Source organism: Balaenoptera acutorostrata, chromosome 3, assembly GCF_949987535.1.
Source record: "Balaenoptera acutorostrata chromosome 3, mBalAcu1.1, whole genome shotgun sequence".
NCBI lineage: Eukaryota > Metazoa > Chordata > Mammalia > Artiodactyla > Balaenopteridae > Balaenoptera > Balaenoptera acutorostrata.
Window position 1 is genome coordinate 2829610 of NC_080066.1, and position 14012 is coordinate 2843621.

Genomic DNA, 14012 nt, shown 5'->3' on the forward strand with positions numbered 1-14012 from the left:
TCCGTTGGGCTCATTTTAATCCTACAGAGGCTGGAAGAGAGAGGAGGGCTGAAGACACTGAATGATGAGTTTGGGTGGGTGGGAAGGAAAATCCGGCAAGAAGAAGGGCGGGCAACATCCGCGTGGGATAACGAGCAGGGGAAAGATGAATGAGCAGCAATCACAAAAGAAAGAAAAAGCAAGTGGGAGGAAAACAGGAACAATGGCAGCATGATTTTAGAAGGAGAAATGGCCTGTGATAAAAAAAAAAAGCACTTCAATTCCAGTTTCCTTAAATATCTTAGAAGATACAGAAAACCAGTTAAGAACCAGCTCTTCCTCTCTCTGCTGCAGCCAGAAAGGCACCTACAGACTCTGTGCATTGTTGGTGGTCTAAGTAGTCAATAACCATTGGCTGGTTGTTAAACGGTCTTGTTGCTGATCAACTGCAACGGTTTATTAAAATTTAAGGTGAGCCAAGTGAAGTTAAGTATTTTAAGAGCATCTTCTACTGCTCTAAATTTGAAAGTCAGTCTTCAAATAAAACTTTCAAATTATCTCTATTTGCTTGGAAGTGTTAACGGACCATGAGGCTTCACCGCATAGGAAAGACGAGAAAAAGAAGAATGCGGAAGGAAACAGAGGGACATTTTGTCTTGCAAGCCGTTCTACAATGGTTCATCGTGCGTACACAGGGATTCCAATTAAAGGATATGATTACCAGTGCTTCCTGATCCTTTGTTTTCATGTGCTTTACCGTGGCCCCCAAATCTATTTCTTTACACTTTATAGATCCACATCTCAAACTGCCGTTTGGGCTTCACATACATTGTCACATTAAGCTGATGAAGCAATTTTTTAAGCTAGTGCATGATGGTGCAGCCCAGCAGCCAAGAGTTCACTCTGAAGCCGTGTCCAACTATGTCTGTGCAACGGTTTTATGATTATTTAAATATTTCCTTACATTTCACTCTTATTCTTTTAGAAAAATCAGTGGAGCTCAAAAGATTAAAGGTAAATGTGATTAATATGACACCAAAAGCATAGGTAACAAAAGTAAAAATAGACAAACTGTACCATATCAAAATTAAAAGTTTCTGTGCATCAAAGAAAACATTCAACAGAGTGAAAGAGCAGCCTATGGCAAGGGAGAAAGTATTTGCAATCATTTGTCTAAATAAGGGGTTAATATCCAGAATATATAAAGAACTCTACCACTCAACAACAGCAGCAAACCAAATAACCCAATTAAAAAGTGGGTGAAGGAGCTGAATAGACATTTGTCCAAAGGAGATACATACAAACGGTCACAAAGCATATGAGAAGATGTTCAATATTACGTATCATTAGAGAAATGCAAATCAAAACCATCATTAGATATCACCCCACATCCATTAGGATGGCTACTACCAAAAAAAAAAAAGGAAAATTTCAAGTGTCAGCAAAGTTATGGAGAAATTGGAACCTTCCTGTAACTGTTGGTGGGAACGAAAAATGGTACAGTTGCTATAGAAAACAGTATGGCGGTTCCTTAAAAAATTAAAACTAGAAATTACCGTACGATTCAGCAATTTCACTTCTGGGTATACATCCAAAAGAAAAGAAAGCAAGATATCGAAGAGATATATGCACACCTATGTTCATAGCAGCACTATTCACAGTCGCCCAGAAGTAATCCAAGTTATCTATCAATGGATGAATGGATAAACAAAATGTAGTATATGCATACAATGGAATACTGTTCAGCCTTAAAAAGGAAGGAAATTCTGACACCTGCTACAACATGATGAACCTGAGGACATGCTAAGTGAAATAAGTCAGACAAGAAAAGACAAAAACTCTGTGATTCTACTTATATGAGGCACCTAGAGTAGTCAAATTCATAGAAACCAAAAGTAGAATGGTGATTGCCAGGGGCTGTGGGGAGGGAAAATGGGGATTTGTTGTTTAATGGGTATAGGGCTGCAGTTTTGCAAGATGAAAAAGTTCTAGAGATTGGTTGTACAACTATGTGAATATACTTAACACTACTGAACTGTACACTTAAAGATGGGAAAGATGATAAATTTTGTTATGCTTTTTTTTTTACAGTTTTAAAAAAGTAAATGTGATTATACTAGTGATAAGAAGCATAGGTCTTATGACCTACATAAATTTAGGCAAAAAAGGCAATCATTTAGGATATTTTAAGTGGGCAAATCTTTAACCTATATTGGAAGCACAGTGGACTTTAGCCAGGTATATATGTCTTCAATTGTGAAGAAAAATAATAAAATTAAAGAATATTTACAAAGATACAATATTTATACTACACATATATCTATGTGAAAAAAAATGATGTATTAAGGAATTGTATAATGTTTTACTAGTTCTCTGGTGATAGAATCTTCTTATACGGCATTACACACTTAACTTCTGTGTATGTTTTTTTTTTCTTTTCTTTTTTTTTTCTGAATTTTTATTGGAGTCTAGTTGCTTTACAATGTTGTGTTAGCGTCTACTGTACAGCAAAATGAATCAGCCGTACATATACATATATCCCTTCCCTTTTGGATTTCCCTCCCATTTAGGACACCCCAGTGCATTCGGTAGAGTTCCCTGTGCTCTACAGGATGTTCCCATCAGTTGTCTATTTTATACGTAGTATCAACAGTGTATATGTGTCAATCCCAGTCTCCCAATTCATCCCACCCGCCCTTTCCCCCCTTGGTATCCATACATTTGCTCTCTACCTCTGTGTTTCTATTTCTGCTTGGAAAATAAGGTCATCTATACCATTTTTCTGAATTCCACATATATGCATTAATTTATGATATTTGTTTTTCTCTTGCTTACTTCACTCTGTATGACACTCTCTAGGTCCATCCACATCTGTACAAATGACCCAATTTCGTTCCTTTTTATGGTTGAGTAGTATTCCATTGTATATATGTACCACTCTTTATCCATTCATCTGTTGATGGACATTTAGGTTGCTTCCATGTCCTGGCTATTGTAAATAGTGCTGCTATGACCATTGGGGTACTATACATAGAAAATCCTAAAGATGCCACCAGAAAACTACTAGAGCTAATCAATGAATTTAGTAAAGCTGCAGGATACAAAATTAATACATAGAAATCTCTTGCATTCCTATACACTAACAACAAAAAATCAGAAGGAAATTAAGGTAACAATCCCATTTACCATTGCAACAAAAAGAATACAATACCTAGGAATAAACCTACCTAAGGAGGCAAAAGACCTGTATACAGAAAACTATGACACTGATGAAAGAAATCAAAGATGACACGAACAGATGGAGAGATATATCATGTTCTTGGATTGGAAGAATCAATATTATGAAAATGACTATACTACCCAAAGCAATCTACAGAGTCAACGCAATCCCTATCAAACTACCAATGGCCATTTTTCACAGATCTGTGTATATTTTGAGGAACGTATTTTACACAGAAGTAAATACTGCCTATAAACAGGAAGTCCCAGCCTAGGGCTCCTCAGGCCATATGCATGTCAACACAGCCACTCTGAAGACTGGATCTAGTTTACTTCTTTTTATTTCTCCAAAACATGTATCACCCCATGTTCTCTGGTGAGTTTATGAGACAGGCAGGGGTTTCTAGACCATCTCTGTTCATGACGTACTTTAGTATCAGCAGTTGACAAAAGACCCAGTGTTACAGGGCAAGTGCTTCCCTAACTACCATCTTCTCAGGTCCAGGTTGGCTCAGGCAGAGGTGAGTGCCCCCCGCTTCAATCCACTGCCCGCTCCCCCAGCCACGCCCCTCCCCTCCCCAGGCTCTGGCACTACCCAAATTAAGCTGCGGGTATGAAGTGAACCCAAGTGGTTCCAGATTAGAATAACCGTAGGCATCTCAGAGACTAGCCATAAGTCCCTCAATTAGCTTTGAGATGAAAGCAGCAAGGCCGCCCAAGACCTGGGTCTGTGTTCACAACGTTGACAGAGAGACAGCAGACGTGGGTGGGCGAGGGCAGGTGGGAGGAGGTGCTCTGGGGCATGTAGGCCTTGTGGGCCTTCTGCTGGGAACATTCAGTTACATTTCAAGGATCTAAAATATTGGCAAAGATTGTACACCTACAGATTATAGCCTCTAAACAATCACATGGCATGAAATCCAAAACTGAAATACAACTAGTGGGAAATCTTTTCTCATTTTGGTATGCAATCTTAAACGCTGACATTACAAGATCAATTGGTTGCTGCTGGAAATTCACTAAGCATTCAGTTTCCCTATAAATGACTGGGCAGGGGGTTAATTTTAGTCTCACCAAGGAAAGGCATATAAAAATAAAGGAACGATTTCAAAGGATAAGAAACTGCCAAGGATGGCTGCCCCTGGAGAGAACTGGGGTGCACAGTTGGGCGGGAGGCTGACTTCCACTGCATACTCTTCTGTAAACAAACCTTCTGAATATTTTACCTTATGGATGGACTACTTAAAATAACATTATCAGTGATAAGAACAACAAGAATGAAGTAGATCTGGAGAGGCAGGTGGTCCTCAGTAAACACTGGCAGGAAAAGACATCCAGGAAACACTCTTAAGTGAAGCAAACTGTGGAACAGTGAGTATACTCTGATGCTATCTGTCTTAAAAAAGAAAAAAAAAAAAAGTTGTATTTCCAAGAGAAACATCAAATTGTCAACAGTGGTTACCTCTGGGACTTGGGTTGGTGAAAATTCCCTTTTTTCTTTGTACATTTTTTGGTGTGTGTGTGTGTGTGTGTGTGTGTGTTTATATATACACCCATACACATAAACACAGTGTATGTGTGTATAAAATATATAACCATCTATTTTTATATTATAAACAAAAACTGTTCCAAAAGAGAGAAAAAAAAAACTAGCTAGAATCCACTTTTAAAACATTCCTGTTCAAGAAGGATAAATGGATATTTTGATTTTCAAGTGATAATTAACAAACTAAATGGTAGTCTTTTTTCACTTTGTATTTTCCTCATCCCAAATTTACTGTGATCATTATTACACTTGGTAATTTTCTGCCAAAACCAAATGCACGAGGTTCATCACTCAACCATCTAATGTCTACCAATAAATAGCAATTAGGAAATTGTGCGTAGATCAATAAGAGGGCCATTAGATGTAATTTCTTAAAATTCTTATTTCAATACTTTTGCTAAACTCAAAATAATTTCAGCTTAGTAACAGGCATTTAGCCGAGAACAGATTTTCAAATACAGAAAACTAAAAACTAAAAAAATCCAAAGGAACAATATTCTCTGACTTCCCCTGATGAGTTTAGGTTTTCTTAGTTTATGAATCCAGTACACAATTTGATTCTTCTTTCCCAACACTGATGATACTTATGTTAATTTAACATCTATCATCCTGACAAACTCAAAACTCTCCAAGGGCAGGGCCCAGCTCTGTCTTGTTCCCATTAGCCCTGGGGCCTTGCAGGGGAGAAGTCTTTCAAAAGCATTTGATGAATATACTTTGAAAGATGTAAACCTAAACAAAAGGAGTTGCAAGATTTACAGATATTCAAGAGCAAAACAGATCCTAAATAAAGATTATGTAACCAACCAAAACAAAAAAGATCCACATCATAGTTAAAAATAGCATAAGGAGAGAAGAAAAGGTTATTTGCCTAAATGATCTGTGGGACAAAATCAAAGCATATGTTCTCTAGGCTCAATTGCCAAAAGCCTCCGCAGTTTTGGCTGTCTTAGAAATACTAGGCTCTGAGTCACAAAGCCAAAGCCTTGAGAAAACTAACTACAAATAACTCCTGAAATGGGATTATAACACTGTACTCTTAAGGTATGTTATCACTGTAAAGTTCATCTTATTAGCAGACTGTTTCAGAATTCTTTCTATTTCAAGAATCTTTAAAAAAGAATTATGGGATGGCAAATATCCTTAAACACACACGCGCGCGCGTGCACACACACACACACACACACACACAATTGAACTTTTGTTCTGACAGTTCTTGAAAGGAATCCAAACCTTAATACTCTTTACTGAAGAAGTATGTTTTTTGGCATGTCTGCACTTACGCAATCTACTACAGTTGAATTAAGCCTACTCGTGAACTTGTATGTCAGGTTCAACAGAATTTTAACCAAGGTGGAAAATTACACTTTTTCTAAATCAAAACAAAACAAAAGTGTTCTGGCCACAAGGATAACTAAAGTCATTTGCTTTCTTACGCAAGCTTACATCTTTTGTCAAAGCAGGACAGTTCATTCATTCAGTCAATATAACTAATAGAACACATTTTGTGTAAAGGGCCATTTAGTATATATTTTCAGTTTTATGGGCCCTGTGGTCTCTGTACAGCTACTCCTTTCTGCTGGTGTAGCATGAAAGCAGCCAGAGACAATATACATGAATAAACATGGCTATGTACCAATAAACTTTTTTTAATTTATGGACATAGACACTTGAATTTTATGAAATTTTCATGTGTCACAAAATATTATCTTCTTTGGATGTTCCCCCAATGGTTTAGAAATGTAAAAACATTCTTAGCTTGCAAGCTGTATAAAAACAGGCCCAATTTGGCCTGTGAGCCATAGTTTGCTAACTCCTGACCTAAACCAACTCTCCAGGAAACCTGGTTTACACCACTTACTAGCCGTGTAACCTTGTCCTTGTTCCACCAAAAAAGCCCAAACAACAAACAAAATCAACAAAAACGACCACCATAACTGAGCTATAACATCTTGGTTTTCAGGTGAGAGTTAATATTTTATCTTTATTTATTTATTTAATTTATATTTTATTTACTATTTTATTTATTTTATATTTTATCAGTATAACAGCGGCAGCAACTAACATTTATTTTGAGCTTACTATCTTCCAAACAGTGTTCTAGGCATTTTAAATGTGTGCTAATTTATTTAATCCTCACCACAGCCTTGGGCTGGGTGTTTTATGATCACCCTTTCACATATAAGGAATTAGGCACAGAGAGGTTATGTACCTTATCTAAGCTCTCACAGCTAGGAAGATGGTGGAACTGAGGTCTGAAGACAGGTACTAGGTTCTGCTTTTAACCACAACTGCCTCTAACCTCCAAATTTCCCTGTTCTTTTCTTTCTTTTTTTTATTTTTAAAATTTTATTTATTTAATTTTTTGCTGTGTTGGGTCTTCGTTGCTGCACACAGGCTCTCTCTAGTTGCGGTGAGCGGGGGCTACTCTTCGTCGTGGTGCGCGGGCTTCTCACTGCGGTGGCTTCTCTTGTTGGGGAGCAAGGGCTCTAGGCGCGTGGGCTTCAGTAGTCGTGGCACACGGGCTCAGCAGTTGTGGCGCACAGACTCCAGAGCACAGGCTCAATAGTTGTGATGCACGGGCTTAGTCGCTCCGCGGCATGTGGGATCTTCCCGGACCAGGGCTCGAACCCGTGTCCCCTGCATTGGCAGGCGGATTCTCAACCACTGCGCCACCAAGGAAGCCCTCCCTGTTCTTTTCTTAAAGTCCCCATTTCTTTTTTTTTTTTTTTAACATCTTTATTGGTGTATAATTGCTTTACAATGGTGTGTTAGTTTCTGCTTTATAACAAATTGAGTCAGTTATACATATACATATATCCCCATATCTCTTCCCTCTTGCATCTCCCTCCCTCCCACCCTCCCTATCCCACCCCTCTAGGTGGTCACAAAGCACCGAGCTGATCGCCCTGTGCTATGCGGTTGCTTCCCACTAGCTATCTATTTTACATTTGGTAGTGTGTATATGTCCGTGCCACTCTCTCACTTCGTCTCAGCTTACCCTTCCCCCTCCCCGTATCCTCAAGTCCATTCTCTAGTAGGTCTGCATTTAAAGTCCCCATTTCAAAGGACAATTCTCAGAAATTAAAATGTACAATAGAATAAGCATGTACAGTTAATGCTTACCAGTAAAGAGCTAATCCTTAGATTGAGCCTATATTGCTAGTTACAAAAAAGGAAACTTGATTCAAATGGATGCAAGCTTCAGTGTTCTCGTGCAAAAATTATGAACAACAGTCTGACTCCCTCCTGTGTGTGTTGGCCCATGAGAACAAACATCAGTGAAAATGCCCCAGAAGAGTGCTGCAAAAGGCAGGTCACTAAGACTTTCTCTAAATGACTCTTCATTCTCCTAATTTAAATGTGCCTCCTGCTTTGCTGTCCACAGTGGCATTCATAGATTTACAAGGTTTGTCTATTACTGGTAGATTAGCAATAAACACTGCAAGCAGAGACGCCTTCCTTGTAACAGTTACGGTAAAACTTAACTTAAATCACAACCTACTGGCACGATCTGTTTTCCTCGTCAGGTCTTTACCCATCTGTTGGCTCTGTATGTTGATGTTCCAAATGCAAGTGGATACCCAAATAACTAACTCTTTAAAGGTCATTTGAAAAAAATTTTAGGGTACAGATTAAAGTTTATTTCCGTGTAGTCTTAAATTGCCAAAGTGGCTTTTAGAAATTATAATAAACTGTTATTGCTCCATACAACTGCAGAATAAAAACATCTCTGAAGAACTTGACATTTTAAGACTTTGGCTGGCCAAGGAAATAAGAATTGCTAAAACTGGATTCATTTCAGTTATTCCTCATTGGAAGGTAGTTACTTGCCAGAAAATTATTTCAGAGTCTATTTTCAATACTTACATCAAAATGAGGAAATTTAAATGACAGATGACCTCTACAGCATTGGGGACCATCAGCAAGGCCAAGTACATTATAAGACCCTGAAGATGCAGGCTAGGCCAAAAGAGACTCCAAGACCAAAAGAGGCTCCAAGACCGAAATTCATCTGGCAAATACTAAAAAATGTATCTAGTTTTCTCAAAAATTTTTCTAACTTTCCCCAAATATTTGCTATCAGCAAATTGCATAGTTCTACATAATGTGTGACTGCCTTGGTAAGAAAGAGCTAGTTCTCAAAAGAAAAAAAAAAAAAAAACCATTCATGTAACTTGAAGTTGTCCATACAAAGTGGGACTGAGGAAAATCTTTGGCTCAGAAATGACCCTCTGACCCACTCACTTTCAAAAGCCAGCGTCCAGGAGCCATGCCTTACACGCCCTCCCTCACTTCCCATCTCTAGGCCTTCACCAGATCGTGTCAATTTTATCTCTTAAAAAGCCCTCAGGGCTTCCCTGGTGGCGCAGTGGTTGAGAATCTGCCTGCCAATGCAGGGGACACGGGTTCGAGCCCTGGTCTGGGAGGATCCCACATGCCGCGGAGCGGCTGGGCCCGTGAGCCACAATTACTGAGCCTGCGCGTCTGGAGCCTGTGCTCCGCAACAAGAGAGGCCGCGATGGTGAGAGGTCCGTGCACCGCGATGAAGAGCGGCCCCCATTTGCCGCAACTAGAGAAAGCCCTTGCACAGAAACGAAGACCCAACGCAGCCATAAATAAATAAATAAATAAAATTAAAAAAAAAAAAAAAAAAAGCCCTCAGATACGTCCATTTCTTCTCAGCTCCACTGCCAATTACCTGGCGCCAGGTGCTCTACCATCCCCTGAGAGACCACTGAATACCCTTCTACCTGCTTCCACTCCTGCTCCTGCAACCCACACGGCCACAGTGATGCTCTCGTAGCACAGAGCGTGCCGTGCCGTCCAGAAGGAAAGCCGCTACGAGCCATAACGCGCCCACGAGGCTCCGCACAGTCCGGCCTTGGTCCGCTTCTGCGTCTCCTCCTGCACTCCTCACCCCCACTCTCTGTGTCCAGCCACACTGGCCTTCCTCCAACCCCCAGAACATACCGTGGCTCTGTCGCCCCCAGACTGCCTACATGCTGGTCCCCCTCCCTGTGACGCCTCTTTTCTTCGCGATAACCTGAATCCATCCTTCAGATCTCAAGGCAGTATCACCTCCTTAGGAGAACCGTCTTTTGACCTCGTCTGGCTGAGATACCCCTGTTAATAATGAACAGGTTCTCTTTTTCCCTCAGACCACTGACCACAATTGTAATTATACTTAGATCATGTCTAGTACCCCGGACCAGGGGTACTACCCCCAACAGACAAGCAGCTCTAGAAGGCAGGGTTCACAACCCTTGGTGTTCATATGGTACCAAAGCATCTGGGGCACAATAACAGAACACCCAGGAGGGGCTCAGTTAAGATTTATTTATTTATATTTGTGATACAATTCACATACCATAAAATTCACCCTTTTAAAGTGTACATTTCAGTGGTTTTTGGTATATTCACAAAGTTGTACAACTCTCACCACCATCTAATACCAAAATATCCCATCACTCTACCTCACTGCCTGTCCCCGGAAATCACTGATTTACTTTCTATCTCTATGGATTTCCTTAGTCTGGAAATTTCATATAAATAAAATCATTTAACATGTGGCCTTTAAAAAAAAGAAGCAGGCATTTATAGTTATAAACTTCCCTCTAATTTCTTTAGTTGCATCCTGTAAATTTTGGCATGTTGTATTTTAAGTTACTTTAAAGTATCAAGGTATTTTCTAATTTCTCTTGTGATTTCTTCTTTAATCCACTGGCTATTTAGGAGTACGCTGTTTAATTTGCACAGAATTGTGAATTTCCCAAATTCCCTTCTGCCACTTATTTCTAATTGCACTCTACTGTGGTCAGAGAACATAATTTGTATGTTTTCGACCCTTTTCACGTTTATGGAGGCTTGTTTCATGGCCTCACGGGTAGTCTATCAAGGAGATGGAACCACGTGCACTGGAAAGAGCGTGCACTCTGCCTGTGTTGGGCGGAGCGCTCTACACACGGCGCTTAGGCCTAGTTGGTCGACCTTTCTAAGTGCTCACCACTCCACTTAGCATCACCCTAACGGTAAGAGGTGCACACAGTGAAGTCTTCGCTTCGCATGTGCCCTTAAACACATTTATTTTGAAGAACTCTAAGGAGAGCAAAGTACGAAATAAGTGTAGCTGTTCTACCTTTCCTGATGAATATCATCTATCTCATGGCCATGGTGTCAAAAAAATGATTTCAAAAACCCTGCAAATCAAAAAAATTAGTACAAGTGCAGTGAAATGTGAAACGCTATTTTAAACAACTAATACTGAAATTTAGTTTGCCCAAGCACTTTCTGAAAGAAAGGTCATATTTTGCCTGATACAGCAAACATAGATTCCACAATATAGAGACTGCGTTTATGAAAGAGACTCTGGAAGTAGCATCCATTGCAGACTTTTCAAGAGTAGGCCTTATGAGGCAAATATGGAGATTACGATACATCCGTGTGCAAAAACTTTCTAATAAAATCTTTGTATTATTCTTGTATAAGGTTTGCAGTTATTTCTCTCACAATGTGTAGAAGATAAAATTTGCTGATTTTCTTCAACATACTTAGGAAACATAATTGGATTTTCAAACTTGAGAAGAAAATGCAAAACAATATCACTTGTATAGCATGAAGGTCACATCTACATTTACTGAAAAAAAAAGACACAGTATTTAGGATCTTAAGTAAAATCCATAAAAATATTTACCTTATTCTACTGTATAATATAAAACCTTACCACTTTAGTAAAGTACTAAGATTTCTCAATGTACATGTATGTGAATATGACCTAAATAATGACTACTGAATTATATGAAGTTACAAATCCAAAGACATGGTTAAGTTTTGGTTCTGGTTATCACATAATCAACACTCAGTAACTCACACATAATATCCATGAGCTGCTTCTAAATCACTGACATCTTTACTTGGGCAACAGGAAAATTCGACTCCAAAAATACATCACAAGTTTCTAACTGACTAAACTGCAGAGTTCCTGGTTCTGGGCTGAGATTTTATATTTCAAAAAAAGCAGAACTCAAAGTCCAAACCTAACACCTGAAATGATAAATCTCAGAAAATTACCTTTTACTCTAATTTGCTTTTCCTCGTCCTAGTCTTACTCACTCTTCTTCATTTTCACCCTGAACACCTACCTTTATATCCTATGTCCTCTTACTGAAAGTAATAAAAGCATTTTACTTCTTAATACTGTGTGGTGAATCATTTTCAGACTTATAAGTTTCAAGGTAGTGTTAGTAATAGAAGGGTGCTTTCCATCCCCAAGTAATGACATTAACTATATGACCTAACCGCGTGTGAGAAAGTTAAGTATCGTAAAGGCATGTTAGAAGGAGCTGTGGCTTATGCAGTCACGGTAACCACCATGAAACACTGGCCTGAATCTAAAAATACATTTGTCATGCTGGTACATCATGCCTTCTTCCAATTTTGATAACCACACCAGAATATATCCACACAACTATGGTACACATAGACGGCAGCGATAATAACAGGGATACAAAGAGATTTCTGAAACTGTCTTCATGACCAAAATGAAGGTAATAGCAGGTACATTTATTCTTATTCACAGTGTGCCTGGCTAGATCTTCTTTCACATTGGTTCCTGCGGCTCCCAAGCTCAACTGAGCACTTCTGGAGAAGAGAGGTCCTGGAGGTCTCTGCATCCTACCCATGCCTGGATGCAGAAAGACTTAAGAGCACAGTGACCACATGTGAAAGTGGGGAAGAAGATTCAGCTGAGGCTATTCCTTCTTCATACCCTCTTTTCTCTTAGCTGTCATGAACCAGAAGCCCCTGGTTTTTTCCTGCTGCCTTTCCGGCCATCCTTGGCCATTAAGTCTTGGAGCTCCTCAAGGTAAACATCGGGTCTCACTTTATAGTCTCTCCCTAGGAGATCTCATCCACATCTACAGCTTTATTTATCACATTAAGAGACACAGGCACAAGGGTAAGGAGAGTTACTTGTATAATAATAGGCTGTATGAAAAGAGCTAGTTGGGTAATCATAGGCTATATGAAAGAAAAAAAAAAACTCAACAGTAAATCTGCTGCAATCAAAACAAGGACCTGTCTTGCATGGTATCAGCTACTGTCTTTTCTCCAATCTTGCCAATTTTTATTCGAATGAGTTATTGTTAGAAAATAGCATTCTTTTTTTTTTCTACTGGAAATGTGTTTTCAATGTACAGCTGGCAAATCATCTGCTCTTAGTACGTTAAGACGCAGACAAGTCCAATCGAAATGACAGAAAGGATACTAAAAACTTACCTGGAATTTTAATTGATAGGTTAATAGTAACATATCTTAAACCACTTTTAAACTGATATTTTAATTACCTCATATTTTACGTGTGTGTACATGTGAAGACTAAATATCAAAATAGATTTTGATGGAATGCCACTCAATGATGAAAAGGAACAAACTACTGATACACACAACAATACGGATGAATCTGAAGGGAATAGCGCTAAATGAAAAAGTCAACACTAAAGATTATATACGCTAAGATTCCATTTATATAACATTATTGAAATGACAAAATTATAGAAACAGAGGACAGATTAGTGGTTGCCAGGGGTTAGAGCTGGCAAGTGGGGGAGGTAGGTGAGTACAGTTATAAAATGGCAACTTGAGAAATCCTTGTGATGGAACTGCTCTGTATCTTGACTACAGTAGACACAAGAAGCTATACATGTGATAACAAGTGCACAGGAACTAAATATATACATCCACAAATGAGTTCAAGTAAAACTAGGAAAATCTGAATAGGATCTGCATTGTATCAATGTTAATATCCTGGAAGTTACATTTGGGGGAAACTATGTAAAGGGTACATGGGTTATTTCTTCTAACTGCATGTGAACTTACAATTATCCCCAATCTACAATTTAATAACAACAAAAAAAATAGCTTTAAGGTGCTTACAGCACACTCGCAAAGATAGTTTAGATTATCCATCCCCGACTACAGAATTCTAATTTTTTAAAGTAGTTTTCCTCCAGTTCATCCACATTCCATGCTGTTGATGTCAGCCCATGAAGAAAGGCAGATTTAGGTCGACAAAAGGAGAAATGTCTTGAGGTTATAAAGAACACAATAAAAACGTATTAATATTTTAAAAAGTAGATCTTGAAATGCACTTGAAAGTTTGAGATCATAATGACATAAATAAGCATTTATGACCTAAGAAAAACTGCCTCCTTTGGTACTTTGAAGTATTATAAAAAATCACACGGAATTAAATTACAAAGCTAACACA

At 38.9% G+C, this 14012-nt stretch overlaps 1 protein-coding gene across 23 annotated transcripts in view; it reads right to left on the reverse strand.

Annotated features, from left to right (window-relative positions):
- The window catches only part of ZNF438 (zinc finger protein 438), a 169232-nt gene that overhangs the window by 44572 nt on the left and 110648 nt on the right, over window positions 1-14012 (reverse strand). The window lies entirely within an intron of this gene.